The sequence below is a fragment of the Rhamphochromis longiceps genome, linkage group LG6, assembly GCF_057381845.1.
Source record: "Rhamphochromis longiceps isolate RC_006_pf linkage group LG6, R_longiceps_female_GT1.1, whole genome shotgun sequence".
NCBI classification, from domain to species: domain Eukaryota; kingdom Metazoa; phylum Chordata; class Actinopteri; order Cichliformes; family Cichlidae; genus Rhamphochromis; species Rhamphochromis longiceps.
Window position 1 is genome coordinate 10,035,799 of NC_140562.1, and position 21,272 is coordinate 10,057,070.

A 21,272-nucleotide genomic window follows, 5' to 3' on the forward strand; every position below is an offset into this window, starting at 1 on the left:
GCTAAGATTTAAAAATTATTCACATAATGAAAACCTATACTTTGTTTCAGGCGAGTTTCCCATTCAAATTCATGTAACAGTGAGAAACGCATTGTCTTGGCGAAATAAAGCGTTTTTGAACAACTTCATATAAATCGCTGTAACTTTTGATAGAAGACTCAGACAAACATGTTTATGGCTTTATCTTATAGAACTCAATATCCCCGTGCTGGGCAAACAGGTTTTGCAGCCGTTTGAGCTAAGATTTAAAAATGATTCACATAATGAAAACCTATACTTTGTTTCAGGCGAGTTTCCCATTCAAATGCATGTAACAGTGAGAAACGCATTGTCTTGGCGAAATAAAGCGTTTTTGAACAACTTCATATAAATCGCTGTAACTTTTGATAGAAGACTCAGACAAACATGTTTATGGCTTTATCTTATAGAACTCAATATCCCCGTGCTGGGCAAACAGGTTTTGCAGCCGTTTGAGCTAAGATTTAAAAATTATTCACATAATGAAAACCTATACTTTGTTTCAGGCGAGTTTCCCATTCAAATGCATGTAACAGTGAGAAACGCATTGTCTTGGCGAAATAAAGCGTTTTTGAACAACTTCATACAAATCGCTGTAACTTTTGATAGAAGACTCAGACAAACATGTTTATGGCTTTATCTTATAGAACTCAATATCCCCGTGCTGGGCAAACAGAACAGGTTTTGCAGCCGTTTGAGCTAAGATTTTAAAATTATTCACATAATGAAAACCTATACTTTGTCTCGGGTGAGTTTCCCATTCAAATGCATGTAACAGTGAGAAACACACTGTCTTGGCGAAATAAAGCGATTTTCAACCACTTCATATAAATCGCTGTAACTTTTGATAGAAGACTCAGACAAACATGTTTATGGCTTTATCTTATAGAACTCAATATCCCCGTGCTGGGCAAACAGGTTTTGCAGCCGTTTGAGCTAAGATTTAAAAATGATTCACATAATGAAAACCTATACTTTGTTTCAGGCGAGTTTCCCATTCAAATGCATGTAACAGTGAGAAACGCATTGTCTTGGCGAAATAAAGCGTTTTTGAACAACTTCATATAAATCGCTGTAACTTTTGATAGAAGACTCAGACAAACATGTTTATGGCTTTATCTTATAGAACTCAATATCCCCGTGCTGGGCAAACAGAACAGGTTTTGCAGCCGTTTGAGCTAAGATTTTAAAATTATTCACATAATGAAAACCTATACTTTGTCTCGGGTGAGTTTCCCATTCAAATGCATGTAACAGTGAGAAACACACTGTCTTGGCGAAATAAAGCGATTTTCAACCACTTCATATAAATCGCTGTAACTTTTGATAGAAGACTCAGACAACCATGTTTATGGCTTTATCTTATAGAACTCAATATCCCCGTGCTGGGCAAACAGGTTTTGCAGCCGTTTGAGCTAAGATTTTAAAATTATTCACATAATGAAAACCTATACTTTGTTTCAGGCGAGTTTCCCATTCAAATGCATGTAACAGTGAGAAACGCATTGTCTTGGCGAAATAAAGCGTTTTTGAACAACTTCATATAAATCGCTGTAACTTTTGATAGAAGACTCAGACAAACATGTTTATGGCTTTATCTTATAGAACTCAATATCCCCGTGCTGGGCAAACAGGTTTTGCAGCCGTTTGAGCTAAGATTTAAAAATGATTCACATAATGAAAACCTATACTTTGTTTCAGGCGAGTTTCCCATTCAAATGCATGTAACAGTGAGAAACGCATTGTCTTGGCGAAATAAAGCGTTTTTGAACAACTTCATATAAATCGCTGTAACTTTTGATAGAAGACTCAGACAAACATGTTTATGGCTTTATCTTATAGAACTCAATATCCCCGTGCTGGGCAAACAGGTTTTGCAGCCGTTTGAGCTAAGATTTTAAAATTATTCACATAATGAAAACCTATACTTTGTCTCGGGTGAGTTTCCCATTCAAATGCATGTAACAGTGAGAAACACACTGTCTTGGCGAAATAAAGCGATTTTCAACCACTTCATATAAATCGCTGTAACTTTTGATAGAAGACTCAGACAACCATGTTTATGGCTTTATCTTATAGAACTCAATATCCCCGTGCTGGGCAAACAGGTTTTGCAGCCGTTTGAGCTAAGATTTTAAAATTATTCACATAATGAAAACCTATACTTTGTTTCAGGCGAGTTTCCAATTCAAATGCATGTAACAGTGAGAAACGCATTGTCTTGGCGAAATAAAGCGTTTTTGAACAACTTCATATAAATCGCTGTAACTTTTGATAGAAGACTCAGACAAACATGTTTATGGCTTTATCTTATAGAACTCAATATCCCCGTGCTGGGCAAACAGGTTTTGCAGCCGTTTGAGCTAAGATTTAAAAATTATTCACATAATGAAAACCTATACTTTGTTTCAGGCGAGTTTCCCATTCAAATGCATGTAACAGTGAGAAACGCATTGTCTTGGCGAAATAAAGCGTTTTTGAACAACTTCATATAAATCGCTGTAACTTTTGATAGAAGACTCAGACAAACATGTTTATGGCTTTATCTTATAGAACTCAATATCCCCGTGCTGGGCAAACAGAACAGGTTTTGCAGCCGTTTGAGCTAAGATTTTAAAATTATTCACATAATGAAAACCTATACTTTGTCTCGGGTGAGTTTCCCATTCAAATGCATGTAACAGTGAGAAACACACTGTCTTGGCGAAATAAAGCGATTTTCAACCACTTCATATAAATCGCTGTAACTTTTGATAGAAGACTCAGACAAACATGTTTATGGCTTTATCTTATAGAACTCAATATCCCCGTGCTGGGCAAACAGGTTTTGCAGCCGTTTGAGCTAAGATTTTAAAATTATTCACATAATGAAAACCTATACTTTGTTTCAGGCGAGTTTCCCATTCAAATTCATGTAACAGTGAGAAACGCATTGTCTTGGCGAAATAAAGCGTTTTTGAACAACTTCATATAAATCGCTGTAACTTTTGATAGAAGACTCAGACAAACATGTTTATGGCTTTATCTTATAGAACTCAATATCCCCGTGCTGGGCAAACAGGTTTTGCAGCCGTTTGAGCTAAGATTTTAAAATGATTCACATAATGAAAACCTATACTTTGTTTCAGGCGAGTTTCCCATTCAAATGCATGTAACAGTGAGAAACGCATTGTCTTGGCGAAATAAAGCGTTTTTGAACAACTTCATATAAATCGCTGTAACTTTTGATAGAAGACTCAGACAAACATGTTTATGGCTTTATCTTATAGAACTCAATATCCCCGTGCTGGGCAAACAGAACAGGTTTTGCAGCCGTTTGAGCTAAGATTTAAAAATGATTCACATAATGAAAACCTATACTTTGTTTCAGGCGAGATTCCCATTCAAATGCATGTAACAGTGAGAAACGCATTGTCTTGGCGAAATAAAGCGTTTTTGAACAACTTCATATAAATCGCTGTAACTTTTGATAGAAGACTCAGACAAACATGTTTATGGCTTTATCTTATAGAACTCAATATCCCCGTGCTGGGCAAACAGGTTTTGCAGCCGTTTGAGCTAAGATTTTAAAATTATTCACATAATGAAAACCTATACTTTGTCTCGGGTGAGTTTCCCATTCAAATGCATGTAACAGTGAGAAACACACTGTCTTGGCGAAATAAAGCGATTTTCAACCACTTCATATAAATCGCTGTAACTTTTGATAGAAGACTCAGACAACCATGTTTATGGCTTTATCTTATAGAACTCAATATCCCCGTGCTGGGCAAACAGGTTTTGCAGCCGTTTGAGCTAAGATTTAAAAATGATTCACATAATGAAAACCTATACTTTGTTTCAGGCGAGTTTCCCATTCAAATGCATGTAACAGTGAGAAACGCATTGTCTTGGCGAAATAAAGCGTTTTTGAACAACTTCATATAAATCGCTGTAACTTTTGATAGAAGACTCAGACAAACATGTTTATGGCTTTATCTTATAGAACTCAATATCCCCGTGCTGGGCAAACAGGTTTTGCAGCCGTTTGAGCTAAGATTTAAAAATGATTCACATAATGAAAACCTATACTTTGTTTCAGGCGAGTTTCCCATTCAAATGCATGTAACAGTGAGAAACGCATTGTCTTGGCGAAATAAAGCGTTTTTGAACAACTTCATATAAATCGCTGTAACTTTTGATAGAAGACTCAGACAAACATGTTTATGGCTTTATCTTATAGAACTCAATATCCCCGTGCTGGGCAAACAGAACAGGTTTTGCAGCCGTTTGAGCTAAGATTTTAAAATTATTCACATAATGAAAACCTATACTTTGTCTCGGGTGAGTTTCCCATTCAAATGCATGTAACAGTGAGAAACACACTGTCTTGGCGAAATAAAGCGATTTTCAACCACTTCATATAAATCGCTGTAACTTTTGATAGAAGACTCAGACAAACATGTTTATGGCTTTATCTTATAGAACTCAATATCCCCGTGCTGGGCAAACAGGTTTTGCAGCCGTTTGAGCTAAGATTTAAAAATGATTCACATAATGAAAACCTATACTTTGTTTCAGGCGAGTTTCCCATTCAAATGCATGTAACAGTGAGAAACGCATTGTCTTGGCGAAATAAAGCGTTTTTGAACAACTTCATATAAATCGCTGTAACTTTTGATAGAAGACTCAGACAAACATGTTTATGGCTTTATCTTATAGAACTCAATATCCCCGTGCTGGGCAAACAGGTTTTGCAGCCGTTTGAGCTAAGATTTAAAAATGATTCACATAATGAAAACCTATACTTTGTTTCAGGCGAGTTTCCCATTCAAATGCATGTAACAGTGAGAAACGCATTGTCTTGGCGAAATAAAGCGTTTTTGAACAACTTCATATAAATCGCTGTAACTTTTGATAGAAGACTCAGACAAACATGTTTATGGCTTTATCTTATAGAACTCAATATCCCCGTGCTGGGCAAACAGAACAGGTTTTGCAGCCGTTTGAGCTAAGATTTTAAAATTATTCACATAATGAAAACCTATACTTTGTCTCGGGTGAGTTTCCCATTCAAATGCATGTAACAGTGAGAAACACACTGTCTTGGCGAAATAAAGCGATTTTCAACCACTTCATATAAATCGCTGTAACTTTTGATAGAAGACTCAGACAAACATGTTTATGGCTTTATCTTATAGAACTCAATGTCCCCGTGCTGGGCAAACAGGTTTTGCAGCCGTTTGAGCTAAGATTTAAAAATTATTCACATAATGAAAACCTATACTTTGTTTCAGGCGAGTTTCCCATTCAAATGCATGTAACAGTGAGAAACGCATTGTCTTGGCGAAATAAAGCGTTTTTGAACAACTTCATATAAATCGCTGTAACTTTTGATAGAAGACTCAGACAAACATGTTTATGGCTTTATCTTATAGAACTCAATATCCCCGTGCTGGGCAAACAGAACAGGTTTTGCAGCCGTTTGAGCTAAGATTTTAAAATTATTCACATAATGAAAACCTATACTTTGTCTCGGGTGAGTTTCCCATTCAAATGCATGTAACAGTGAGAAACACACTGTCTTGGCGAAATAAAGCGATTTTCAACCACTTCATATAAATCGCTGTAACTTTTGATAGAAGACTCAGACAAACATGTTTATGGCTTTATCTTATAGAACTCAATATCCCCGTGCTGGGCAAACAGGTTTTGCAGCCGTTTGAGCTAAGATTTTAAAATTATTCACATAATGAAAACCTATACTTTGTTTCAGGCGAGTTTCCCATTCAAATTCATGTAACAGTGAGAAACGCATTGTCTTGGCGAAATAAAGCGTTTTTGAACAACTTCATATAAATCGCTGTAACTTTTGATAGAAGACTCAGACAAACATGTTTATGGCTTTATCTTATAGAACTCAATATCCCCGTGCTGGGCAAACAGGTTTTGCAGCCGTTTGAGCTAAGATTTTAAAATGATTCACATAATGAAAACCTATACTTTGTTTCAGGCGAGTTTCCCATTCAAATGCATGTAACAGTGAGAAACGCATTGTCTTGGCGAAATAAAGCGTTTTTGAACAACTTCATATAAATCGCTGTAACTTTTGATAGAAGACTCAGACAAACATGTTTATGGCTTTATCTTATAGAACTCAATGTCCCCGTGCTGGGCAAACAGGTTTTGCAGCCGTTTGAGCTAAGATTTAAAAATTATTCACATAATGAAAACCTATACTTTGTTTCAGGCGAGTTTCCCATTCAAATGCATGTAACAGTGAGAAACACACTGTCTTGGCGAAATAAAGCGATTTTCAACCACTTCATATAAATCGCTGTAACTTTTGATAGAAGACTCAGACAAACATGTTTATGGCTTTATCTTATAGAACTCAATATCCCCGTGCTGGGCAAACAGAACAGGTTTTGCAGCCGTTTGAGCTAAGATTTAAAAATTATTCACATAATGAAAACCTATACTTTGTTTCAGGCGAGTTTCCCATTCAAATTCATGTAACAGTGAGAAACGCATTGTCTTGGCGAAATAAAGCGTTTTTGAACAACTTCATATAAATCGCTGTAACTTTTGATAGAAGACTCAGACAAACATGTTTATGGCTTTATCTTATAGAACTCAATATCCCCGTGCTGGGCAAACAGGTTTTGCAGCCGTTTGAGCTAAGATTTAAAAATTATTCACATAATGAAAACCTATACTTTGTTTCAGGCGAGTTTCCCATTCAAATGCATGTAACAGTGAGAAACGCATTGTCTTGGCGAAATAAAGCGTTTTTGAACAACTTCATATAAATCGCTGTAACTTTTGATAGAAGACTCAGACAAACATGTTTATGGCTTTATCTTATAGAACTCAATATCCCCGTGCTGGGCAAACAGGTTTTGCAGCCGTTTGAGCTAAGATTTAAAAATGATTCACATAATGAAAACCTATACTTTGTTTCAGGCGAGTTTCCCATTCAAATGCATGTAACAGTGAGAAACGCATTGTCTTGGCGAAATAAAGCGTTTTTGAACAACTTCATATAAATCGCTGTAACTTTTGATAGAAGACTCAGACAAACATGTTTATGGCTTTATCTTATAGAACTCAATATCCCCGTGCTGGGCAAACAGAACAGGTTTTGCAGCCGTTTGAGCTAAGATTTTAAAATTATTCACATAATGAAAACCTATACTTTGTCTCGGGTGAGTTTCCCATTCAAATGCATGTAACAGTGAGAAACACACTGTCTTGGCGAAATAAAGCGATTTTCAACCACTTCATATAAATCGCTGTAACTTTTGATAGAAGACTCAGACAAACATGTTTATGGCTTTATCTTATAGAACTCAATATCCCCGTGCTGGGCAAACAGAACAGGTTTTGCAGCCGTTTGAGCTAAGATTTAAAAATTATTCACATAATGAAAACCTATACTTTGTTTCAGGCGAGTTTCCCATTCAAATTCATGTAACAGTGAGAAACGCATTGTCTTGGCGAAATAAAGCGTTTTTGAACAACTTCATATAAATCGCTGTAACTTTTGATAGAAGACTCAGACAAACATGTTTATGGCTTTATCTTATAGAACTCAATATCCCCGTGCTGGGCAAACAGGTTTTGCAGCCGTTTGAGCTAAGATTTAAAAATTATTCACATAATGAAAACCTATACTTTGTTTCAGGCGAGTTTCCCATTCAAATGCATGTAACAGTGAGAAACGCATTGTCTTGGCGAAATAAAGCGTTTTTGAACAACTTCATATAAATCGCTGTAACTTTTGATAGAAGACTCAGACAAACATGTTTATGGCTTTATCTTATAGAACTCAATATCCCCGTGCTGGGCAAACAGGTTTTGCAGCCGTTTGAGCTAAGATTTAAAAATGATTCACATAATGAAAACCTATACTTTGTTTCAGGCGAGTTTCCCATTCAAATGCATGTAACAGTGAGAAACGCATTGTCTTGGCGAAATAAAGCGTTTTTGAACAACTTCATATAAATCGCTGTAACTTTTGATAGAAGACTCAGACAAACATGTTTATGGCTTTATCTTATAGAACTCAATATCCCCGTGCTGGGCAAACAGAACAGGTTTTGCAGCCGTTTGAGCTAAGATTTTAAAATTATTCACATAATGAAAACCTATACTTTGTCTCGGGTGAGTTTCCCATTCAAATGCATGTAACAGTGAGAAACACACTGTCTTGGCGAAATAAAGCGATTTTCAACCACTTCATATAAATCGCTGTAACTTTTGATAGAAGACTCAGACAAACATGTTTATGGCTTTATCTTATAGAACTCAATGTCCCCGTGCTGGGCAAACAGGTTTTGCAGCCGTTTGAGCTAAGATTTAAAAATTATTCACATAATGAAAACCTATACTTTGTTTCAGGCGAGTTTCCCATTCAAATGCATGTAACAGTGAGAAACGCATTGTCTTGGCGAAATAAAGCGTTTTTGAACAACTTCATATAAATCGCTGTAACTTTTGATAGAAGACTCAGACAAACATGTTTATGGCTTTATCTTATAGAACTCAATATCCCCGTGCTGGGCAAACAGGTTTTGCAGCCGTTTGAGCTAAGATTTTAAAATTATTCACATAATGAAAACCTATACTTTGTCTCGGGTGAGTTTCCCATTCAAATGCATGTAACAGTGAGAAACACACTGTCTTGGCGAAATAAAGCGATTTTCAACCACTTCATATAAATCGCTGTAACTTTTGATAGAAGACTCAGACAACCATGTTTATGGCTTTATCTTATAGAACTCAATATCCCCGTGCTGGGCAAACAGGTTTTGCAGCCGTTTGAGCTAAGATTTTAAAATTATTCACATAATGAAAACCTATACTTTGTTTCAGGCGAGTTTCCAATTCAAATGCATGTAACAGTGAGAAACGCATTGTCTTGGCGAAATAAAGCGTTTTTGAACAACTTCATATAAATCGCTGTAACTTTTGATAGAAGACTCAGACAAACATGTTTATGGCTTTATCTTATAGAACTCAATATCCCCGTGCTGGGCAAACAGGTTTTGCAGCCGTTTGAGCTAAGATTTAAAAATTATTCACATAATGAAAACCTATACTTTGTTTCAGGCGAGTTTCCCATTCAAATGCATGTAACAGTGAGAAACGCATTGTCTTGGCGAAATAAAGCGTTTTTGAACAACTTCATATAAATCGCTGTAACTTTTGATAGAAGACTCAGACAAACATGTTTATGGCTTTATCTTATAGAACTCAATATCCCCGTGCTGGGCAAACAGAACAGGTTTTGCAGCCGTTTGAGCTAAGATTTTAAAATTATTCACATAATGAAAACCTATACTTTGTCTCGGGTGAGTTTCCCATTCAAATGCATGTAACAGTGAGAAACACACTGTCTTGGCGAAATAAAGCGATTTTCAACCACTTCATATAAATCGCTGTAACTTTTGATAGAAGACTCAGACAAACATGTTTATGGCTTTATCTTATAGAACTCAATATCCCCGTGCTGGGCAAACAGAACAGGTTTTGCAGCCGTTTGAGCTAAGATTTTAAAATGATTCACATAATGAAAACCTATACTTTGTTTCAGGCGAGTTTCCCATTCAAATGCATGTAACAGTGAGAAACGCATTGTCTTGGCGAAATAAAGCGTTTTTGAACAACTTCATATAAATCGCTGTAACTTTTGATAGAAGACTCAGACAAACATGTTTATGGCTTTATCTTATAGAACTCAATGTCCCCGTGCTGGGCAAACAGGTTTTGCAGCCGTTTGAGCTAAGATTTAAAAATTATTCACATAATGAAAACCTATACTTTGTTTCAGGCGAGTTTCCCATTCAAATGCATGTAACAGTGAGAAACGCATTGTCTTGGCGAAATAAAGCGATTTTCAACCACTTCATATAAATCGCTGTAACTTTTGATAGAAGACTCAGACAAACATGTTTATGGCTTTATCTTATAGAACTCAATATCCCCGTGCTGGGCAAACAGGTTTTGCAGCCGTTTGAGCTAAGATTTTAAAATTATTCACATAATGAAAACCTATACTTTGTCTCGGGTGAGTTTCCCATTCAAATGCATGTAACAGTGAGAAACACACTGTCTTGGCGAAATAAAGCGATTTTCAACCACTTCATATAAATCGCTGTAACTTTTGATAGAAGACTCAGACAAACATGTTTATGGCTTTATCTTATAGAACTCAATATCCCCGTGCTGGGCAAACAGAACAGGTTTTGCAGCCGTTTGAGCTAAGATTTAAAAATTATTCACATAATGAAAACCTATACTTTGTTTCAGGCGAGTTTCCCATTCAAATTCATGTAACAGTGAGAAACGCATTGTCTTGGCGAAATAAAGCGTTTTTGAACAACTTCATATAAATCGCTGTAACTTTTGATAGAAGACTCAGACAAACATGTTTATGGCTTTATCTTATAGAACTCAATATCCCCGTGCTGGGCAAACAGGTTTTGCAGCCGTTTGAGCTAAGATTTAAAAATTATTCACATAATGAAAACCTATACTTTGTTTCAGGCGAGTTTCCCATTCAAATTCATGTAACAGTGAGAAACGCATTGTCTTGGCGAAATAAAGCGTTTTTGAACAACTTCATATAAATCGCTGTAACTTTTGATAGAAGACTCAGACAAACATGTTTATGGCTTTATCTTATAGAACTCAATGTCCCCGTGCTGGGCAAACAGGTTTTGCAGCCGTTTGAGCTAAGATTTAAAAATTATTCACATAATGAAAACCTATACTTTGTTTCAGGCGAGTTTCCCATTCAAATGCATGTAACAGTGAGAAACGCATTGTCTTGGCGAAATAAAGCGTTTTTGAACAACTTCATATAAATCGCTGTAACTTTTGATAGAAGACTCAGACAAACATGTTTATGGCTTTATCTTATAGAACTCAATATCCCCGTGCTGGGCAAACAGAACAGGTTTTGCAGCCGTTTGAGCTAAGATTTTAAAATTATTCACATAATGAAAACCTATACTTTGTCTCGGGTGAGTTTCCCATTCAAATGCATGTAACAGTGAGAAACACACTGTCTTGGCGAAATAAAGCGATTTTCAACCACTTCATATAAATCGCTGTAACTTTTGATAGAAGACTCAGACAACCATGTTTATGGCTGTATCTTATAGAACTCAATATCCCCGTGCTGGGCAAACAGGTTTTGCAGCCGTTTGAGCTAAGATTTTAAAATTATTCACATAATGAAAACCTATACTTTGTTTCAGGCGAGTTTCCCATTCAAATGCATGTAACAGTGAGAAACGCATTGTCTTGGCGAAATAAAGCGTTTTTGAACAACTTCATATAAATCGCTGTAACTTTTGATAGAAGACTCAGACAAACATGTTTATGGCTTTATCTTATAGAACTCAATATCCCCGTGCTGGGCAAACAGGTTTTGCAGCCGTTTGAGCTAAGATTTAAAAATGATTCACATAATGAAAACCTATACTTTGTTTCAGGCGAGTTTCCCATTCAAATGCATGTAACAGTGAGAAACGCATTGTCTTGGCGAAATAAAGCGTTTTTGAACAACTTCATATAAATCGCTGTAACTTTTGATAGAAGACTCAGACAAACATGTTTATGGCTTTATCTTATAGAACTCAATATCCCCGTGCTGGGCAAACAGAACAGGTTTTGCAGCCGTTTGAGCTAAGATTTTAAAATTATTCACATAATGAAAACCTATACTTTGTCTCGGGTGAGTTTCCCATTCAAATGCATGTAACAGTGAGAAACACACTGTCTTGGCGAAATAAAGCGATTTTCAACCACTTCATATAAATCGCTGTAACTTTTGATAGAAGACTCAGACAACCATGTTTATGGCTTTATCTTATAGAACTCAATATCCCCGTGCTGGGCAAACAGGTTTTGCAGCCGTTTGAGCTAAGATTTTAAAATTATTCACATAATGAAAACCTATACTTTGTTTCAGGCGAGTTTCCCATTCAAATGCATGTAACAGTGAGAAACGCATTGTCTTGGCGAAATAAAGCGTTTTTGAACAACTTCATATAAATCGCTGTAACTTTTGATAGAAGACTCAGACAAACATGTTTATGGCTTTATCTTATAGAACTCAATATCCCCGTGCTGGGCAAACAGGTTTTGCAGCCGTTTGAGCTAAGATTTAAAAATGATTCACATAATGAAAACCTATACTTTGTTTCAGGCGAGTTTCCCATTCAAATGCATGTAACAGTGAGAAACGCATTGTCTTGGCGAAATAAAGCGTTTTTGAACAACTTCATATAAATCGCTGTAACTTTTGATAGAAGACTCAGACAAACATGTTTATGGCTTTATCTTATAGAACTCAATATCCCCGTGCTGGGCAAACAGAACAGGTTTTGCAGCCGTTTGAGCTAAGATTTTAAAATTATTCACATAATGAAAACCTATACTTTGTCTCGGGTGAGTTTCCCATTCAAATGCATGTAACAGTGAGAAACACACTGTCTTGGCGAAATAAAGCGATTTTCAACCACTTCATATAAATCGCTGTAACTTTTGATAGAAGACTCAGACAAACATGTTTATGGCTTTATCTTATAGAACTCAATATCCCCGTGCTGGGCAAACAGGTTTTGCAGCCGTTTGAGCTAAGATTTTAAAATTATTCACATAATGAAAACCTATACTTTGTTTCAGGCGAGTTTCCCATTCAAATTCATGTAACAGTGAGAAACGCATTGTCTTGGCGAAATAAAGCGTTTTTGAACAACGTCATATAAATCGCTGTAACTTTTGATAGAAGACTCAGACAAACATGTTTATGGCTTTATCTTATAGAACTCAATATCCCCGTGCTGGGCAAACAGGTTTTGCAGCCGTTTGAGCTAAGATTTAAAAATTATTCACATAATGAAAACCTATACTTTGTCTCGGGTGAGTTTCCCATTCAAATGCATGTAACAGTGAGAAACACACTGTCTTGGCGAAATAAAGCGATTTTCAACCACTTCATATAAATCGCTGTAACTTTTGATAGAAGACTCAGACAAACATGTTTATGGCTTTATCTTATAGAACTCAATATCCCCGTGCTGGGCAAACAGGTTTTGCAGCCGTTTGAGCTAAGATTTTAAAATTATTCACATAATGAAAACCTATACTTTGTTTCAGGCGAGTTTCCCATTCAAATTCATGTAACAGTGAGAAACGCATTGTCTTGGCGAAATAAAGCGTTTTTGAACAACTTCATATAAATCGCTGTAACTTTTGATAGAAGACTCAGACAAACATGTTTATGGCTTTATCTTATAGAACTCAATATCCCCGTGCTGGGCAAACAGGTTTTGCAGCCGTTTGAGCTAAGATTTAAAAATTATTCACATAATGAAAACCTATACTTTGTTTCAGGCGAGTTTCCCATTCAAATGCATGTAACAGTGAGAAACGCATTGTCTTGGCGAAATAAAGCGTTTTTGAACAACTTCATATAAATCGCTGTAACTTTTGATAGAAGACTCAGACAAACATGTTTATGGCTTTATCTTATAGAACTCAATATCCCCGTGCTGGGCAAACAGAACAGGTTTTGCAGCCGTTTGAGCTAAGATTTTAAAATTATTCACATAATGAAAACCTATACTTTGTCTCGGGTGAGTTTCCCATTCAAATGCATGTAACAGTGAGAAACACACTGTCTTGGCGAAATAAAGCGATTTTCAACCACTTCATATAAATCGCTGTAACTTTTGATAGAAGACTCAGACAAACATGTTTATGGCTTTATCTTATAGAACTCAATATCCCCGTGCTGGGCAAACAGGTTTTGCAGCCGTTTGAGCTAAGATTTAAAAATGATTCACATAATGAAAACCTATACTTTGTTTCAGGCGAGTTTCCCATTCAAATGCATGTAACAGTGAGAAACGCATTGTCTTGGCGAAATAAAGCGTTTTTGAACAACTTCATATAAATCGCTGTAACTTTTGATAGAAGACTCAGACAAACATGTTTATGGCTTTATCTTATAGAACTCAATATCCCCGTGCTGGGCAAACAGGTTTTGCAGCCGTTTGAGCTAAGATTTTAAAATGATTCACATAATGAAAACCTATACTTTGTCTCGGGTGAGTTTCCCATTCAAATGCATGTAACAGTGAGAAACACACTGTCTTGGCGAAATAAAGCGATTTTCAACCACTTCATATAAATCGCTGTAACTTTTGATAGAAGACTCAGACAACCATGTTTATGGCTTTATCTTATAGAACTCAATATCCCCGTGCTGGGCAAACAGGTTTTGCAGCCGTTTGAGCTAAGATTTAAAAATGATTCACATAATGAAAACCTATACTTTGTTTCAGGCGAGTTTCCCATTCAAATGCATGTAACAGTGAGAAACGCATTGTCTTGGCGAAATAAAGCGTTTTTGAACAACTTCATATAAATCGCTGTAACTTTTGATAGAAGACTCAGACAAACATGTTTATGGCTTTATCTTATAGAACTCAATATCCCCGTGCTGGGCAAACAGAACAGGTTTTGCAGCCGTTTGAGCTAAGATTTTAAAATTATTCACATAATGAAAACCTATACTTTGTCTCGGGTGAGTTTCCCATTCAAATGCATGTAACAGTGAGAAACACACTGTCTTGGCGAAATAAAGCGATTTTCAACCACTTCATATAAATCGCTGTAACTTTTGATAGAAGACTCAGACAACCATGTTTATGGCTTTATCTTATAGAACTCAATATCCCCGTGCTGGGCAAACAGGTTTTGCAGCCGTTTGAGCTAAGATTTAAAAATTATTCACATAATGAAAACCTATACTTTGTTTCAGGCGAGTTTCCCATTCAAATGCATGTAACAGTGAGAAACGCATTGTCTTGGCGAAATAAAGCGTTTTTGAACAACTTCATATAAATCGCTGTAACTTTTGATAGAAGACTCAGACAAACATGTTTATGGCTTTATCTTATAGAACTCAATATCCCCGTGCTGGGCAAACAGAACAGGTTTTGCAGCCGTTTGAGCTAAGATTTTAAAATTATTCACATAATGAAAACCTATACTTTGTCTCGGGTGAGTTTCCCATTCAAATGCATGTAACAGTGAGAAACACACTGTCTTGGCGAAATAAAGCGATTTTCAACCACTTCATATAAATCGCTGTAACTTTTGATAGAAGACTCAGACAAACATGTTTATGGCTTTATCTTATAGAACTCAATATCCCCGTGCTGGGCAAACAGGTTTTGCAGCCGTTTGAGCTAAGATTTAAAAATGATTCACATAATGAAAACCTATACTTTGTTTCAGGCGAGTTTCCCATTCAAATGCATGTAACAGTGAGAAACGCATTGTCTTGGCGAAATAAAGCGTTTTTGAACAACTTCATATAAATCGCTGTAACTTTTGATAGAAGACTCAGACAAACATGTTTATGGCTTTATCTTATAGAACTCAATATCCCCGTGCTGGGCAAACAGGTTTTGCAGCCGTTTGAGCTAAGATTTTAAAATGATTCACATAATGAAAACCTATACTTTGTCTCGGGTGAGTTTCCCATTCAAATGCATGTAACAGTGAGAAACACACTGTCTTGGCGAAATAAAGCGATTTTCAACCACTTCATATAAATCGCTGTAACTTTTGATAGAAGACTCAGACAACCATGTTTATGGCTTTATCTTATAGAACTCAATATCCCCGTGCTGGGCAAACAGGTTTTGCAGCCGTTTGAGCTAAGATTTAAAAATGATTCACATAATGAAAACCTATACTTTGTTTCAGGCGAGTTTCCCATTCAAATGCATGTAACAGTGAGAAACGCATTGTCTTGGCGAAATAAAGCGTTTTTGAACAACTTCATATAAATCGCTGTAACTTTTGATAGAAGACTCAGACAAACATGTTTATGGCTTTATCTTATAGAACTCAATATCCCCGTGCTGGGCAAACAGAACAGGTTTTGCAGCCGTTTGAGCTAAGATTTTAAAATTATTCACATAATGAAAACCTATACTTTGTCTCGGGTGAGTTTCCCATTCAAATGCATGTAACAGTGAGAAACACACTGTCTTGGCGAAATAAAGCGATTTTCAACCACTTCATATAAATCGCTGTAACTTTTGATAGAAGACTCAGACAACCATGTTTATGGCTTTATCTTATAGAACTCAATATCCCCGTGCTGGGCAAACAGGTTTTGCAGCCGTTTGAGCTAAGATTTTAAAATTATTCACATAATGAAAACCTATACTTTGTCTCGGGTGAGTTTCCCATTCAAATGCATGTAACAGTGAGAAACACACTGTCTTGGCGAAATAAAGCGATTTTCAACCACTTCATATAAATCGCTGTAACTTTTGATAGAAGACTCAGACAAACATGTTTATGGCTTTATCTTATAGAACTCAATATCCCCGTGCTGGGCAAACAGAACAGGTTTTGCAGCCGTTTGAGCTAAGATTTTAAAATTATTCACATAATGAAAACCTATACTTTGTTTCAGGCGAGTTTCCCATTCAAATGCATGTAACAGTGAGAAACGCATTGTCTTGGCGAAATAAAGCGTTTTTGAACAACTTCATATAAATCGCTGTAACTTTTGATAGAAGACTCAGACAAACATGTTTATGGCTTTATCTTATAGAACTCAATATCCCCGTGCTGGGCAAACAGGTTTTGCAGCCGTTTGAGCTAAGATTTTAAAATGATTCACATAATGAAAACCTATACTTTGTTTCAGGCGAGTTTCCCATTCAAATGCATGTAACAGTGAGAAACACACTGTCTTGGTGAAATAAAGCGTTTTTGTACAACTTCATATAAATCGCTGTAACCTTTGATAGAAGACTCAGACAAACATGTTTATGGCTTTATCTTATAGAACTCAATATCCCCGTGCTGGGCAAACAGGTTTTGCAGCCGTTTGAGCTAAGATTTTAAAATTATTCACATAATGAAAACCTATACTTTGTCTCGGGTGAGTTTCCCATTCAAATGCATGTAACAGTGAGAAACACACTGTCTTGGCGAAATAAAGCGATTTTCAACCACTTCATATAAATCGCTGTAACTTTTGATAGAAGACTCAGACAAACATGTTTATGGCTTTATCTTATAGAACTCAATATCCCCGTGCTGGGCAAACAGGTTTTGCAGCCGTTTGAGCTAAGATTTTAAAATGATTCACATAATGAAAACCTATACTTTGTTTCAGGCGAGTTTCCCATTCAAATGCATGTAACAGTGAGAAACGCATTGTCTTGGCGAAATAAAGCGTTTTTGAACAACTTCATATAAATCGCTGTAACTTTTGATAGAAGACTCAGACAAACATGTTTATGGCTTTATCTTATAGAACTCAATATCCCCGTGCTGGGCAAACAGGTTTTGCAGCCGTTTGAGCTAAGATTTTAAAATGATTCACATAATGAAAACCTATACTTTGTTTCAGGCGAGTTTCCCATTCAAATGCATGTAACAGTGAGAAACGCATTGTCTTGGCGAAATAAAGCGTTTTTGAACAACTTCATATAAATCGCTGTAACTTTTGATAGAAGACTCAGACAAACATGTTTATGGATTTATCTTATAGAACTCAATATCCCCGTGCTGGGCAAACAGAACAGGTTTTGCAGCCGTTTGAGCTAAGATTTTAAAATTATTCACATAATGAAAACCTATACTTTGTCTCGGGTAAGTTTCCCATTCAAATGCATGTAACAGTGAGAAACACACTGTCTTGGCGAAATAAAGCGATTTTCAACCACTTCATATAAATCGCTGTAACTTTTGATAGAAGACTCAGACAAACATGTTTATGGCTTTATCTTATAGAACTCAATATCCCCGTGCTGGGCAAACAGGTTTTGCAGCCGTTTGAGCTAAGATTTTAAAATTATTCACATAATGAAAACCTATACTTTGTTTCAGGCGAGTTTCCCATTCAAATGCATGTAACAGTGAGAAACGCATTGTCTTGGCGAAATAAAGCGTTTTTGAACAACTTCATATAAATCGCTGTAACTTTTGATAGAAGACTCAGACAAACATGTTTATGGATTTATCTTATAGAACTCAATATCCCCGTGCTGGGCAAACAGAACAGGTTTTGCAGCCGTTTGAGCTAAGATTTTAAAATTATTCACATAATGAAAACCTATACTTTGTCTCGGGTAAGTTTCCCATTCAAATGCATGTAACAGTGAGAAACACACTGTCTTGGCGAAATAAAGCGATTTTCAACCACTTCATATAAATCGCTGTAACTTTTGATAGAAGACTCAGACAAACATGTTTATGGCTTTATCTTATAGAACTCAATATCCCCGTGCTGGGCAAACAGGTTTTGCAGCCGTTTGAGCTAAGATTTTAAAATTATTCACATAATGAAAACCTATACTTTGTTTCAGGCGAGTTTCCCATTCAAATGCATGTAACAGTGAGAAACGCATTGTCTTGGCGAAATAAAGCGTTTTTGAACAACTTCATATAAATCGCTGTAACTTTTGATAGAAGACTCAGACAACCATGTTTATGGCTTTATCTTATAGAACTCAATATCCCCGTGCTGGGCAAACAGAACAGGTTTTGCAGCCGTTTGAGCTAAGATTTTAAAATTATTCACATAATGAAAACCTATACTTTGTTTCAGGCGAGTTTCCCATTCAAATGCATGTAACAGTGAGAAACACACTGTCTTGGTGAAATAAAGCGTTTTTGTACAACTTCATATAAATCGCTGTAACCTTTGATAGAAGACTCAGACAAACATGTTTATGGCTTTATCTTATAGAACTCAATATCCCCGTGCTGGGCAAACAGGTTTTGCAGCCGTTTGAGCTAAGATTTTAAAATTATTCACATAATGAAAACCTATACTTTGTCTCGGGTGAGTTTCCCATTCAAATGCATGTAACAGTGAGAAACACACTGTCTTGGCGAAATAAAGCGATTTTCAACAACTTCATATAAATCGCTGTAACTTTTGATAGAAGACTCAGACAACCATGTTTATGGCTTTATCTTATAGAACTCAATATCCCCGTGCTGGGCAAACAGGTTTTGCAGCCGTTTGAGCTAAGATTTAAAAATGATTCACATAATGAAAACCTATACTTTGTTTCAGGCGAGTTTCCCATTCAAATGCATGTAACAGTGAGAAACGCATTGTCTTGGCGAAATAAAGCGTTTTTGAACAACTTCATATAAATCGCTGTAACTTTTGATAGAAGACTCAGACAAACATGTTTATGGCTTTATCTTATAGAACTCAATATCCCCGTGCTGGGCAAACAGAACAGGTTTTGCAGCCGTTTGAGCTAAGATTTTAAAATTATTCACATAATGAAAACCTATACTTTGTCTCGGGTGAGTTTCCCATTCAAATGCATGTAACAGTGAGAAACACACTGTCTTGGCGAAATAAAGCGATTTTCAACCACTTCATATAAATCGCTGTAACTTTTGATAGAAGACTCAGACAACCATGTTTATGGCTTTATCTTATAGAACTCAATATCCCCGTGCTGGGCAAACAGGTTTTGCAGCCGTTTGAGCTAAGATTTTAAAATTATTCACATAATGAAAACCTATACTTTGTCTCGGGTGAGTTTCCCATTCAAATGCATGTAACAGTGAGAAACACACTGTCTTGGCGAAATAAAGCGATTTTCAACCACTTCATATAAATCGCTGTAACTTTTGATAGAAGACTCAGACAAACATGTTTATGGCTTTATCTTATAGAACTCAATATCCCCGTGCTGGGCAAACAGAACAGGTTTTGCAGCCGTTTGAGCTAAGATTTTAAAATTATTCACATAATGAAAACCTATACTTTGTTTCAGGCGAGTTTCCCATTCAAATGCATGTAACAGTGAGAAACGCATTGTCTTGGCGAAATAAAGCGTTTTTGAACAACTTCATATAAATCGCTGTAACTTTTGATAGAAGACTCAGACAAACATGTTTATGGCTTTATCTTATAGAACTCAATATCCCCGTGCTGGGCAAACAGGTTTTGCAGCCGTTTGAGCTAAGATTTTAAAATGATTCACATAATGAAAACCTATACTTTGTTTCAGGCGAGTTTCCCATTCAAATGCATGTAACAGTGAGAAACACACTGTCTTGGTGAAATAAAGCGTTTTTGTACAACTTCATATAAATCGCTGTAACCTTTGATAGAAGACTCAGACAAACATGTTTATGGCTTTATCTTATAGAACTCAATATCCCCGTGCTGGGCAAACAGGTTTTGCAGCCGTTTGAGCTAAGATTTTAAAATTATTCACATAATGAAAACCTATACTTTGTCTCGGGTGAGTTTCCCATTCAAATGCATGTAACAGTGAGAAACACACTGTCTTGGCGAAATAAAGCGATTTTCAACCACTTCATATAAATCGCTGTAACTTTTGATAGAAGACTCAGACAACCATGTTTATGGCTTTATCTTATAGAACTCAATATCCCCGTGCTGGGCAAACAGGTTTTGCAGCCGTTTGAGCTAAGATTTTAAAATGATTCACATAATGAAAACCTATACTTTGTTTCAGGCGAGTTTCCCATTCAAATGCATGTAACAGTGAGAAACGCATTGTCTTGGCGAAATAAAGCGTTTTTGAACAACTTCATATAAATCGCTGTAACTTTTGATAGAAGACTCAGACAAACATGTTTATGGCTTTATCTTATAGAACTCAATATCCCCGTGCTGGGCAAACAGGTTTTGCAGCCGTTTGAGCTAAGATTTTAAAATGATTCACATAATGAAAACCTATACTTTGTTTCAGGCGAGTTTCCCATTCAAATGCATGTAACAGTGAGAAACGCATTGTCTTGGCGAAATAAAGCGTTTTTGAACAACTTCATATAAATCGCTGTAACTTTTGATAGAAGACTCAGACAAACATGTTTATGGATTTATCTTATAGAACTCAATATCCCCGTGCTGGGCAAACAGAACAGGTTTTGCAGCCGTTTGAGCTAAGATTTTAAAATTATTCACATAATGAAAACCTATACTTTGTCTCGGGTAAGTTTCCCATTCAAATGCATGTAACAGTGAGAAACACACTGTCTTGGCGAAATAAAGCGATTTTCAACCACTTCATATAAATCGCTGTAACTTTTGATAGAAGACTCAGACAAACATGTTTATGGCTTTATCTTATAGAACTCAATATCCCCGTGCTGGGCAAACAGAACAGGTTTTGCAGCCGTTTGAGCTAAGATTTTAAAATTATTCACATAATGAAAAC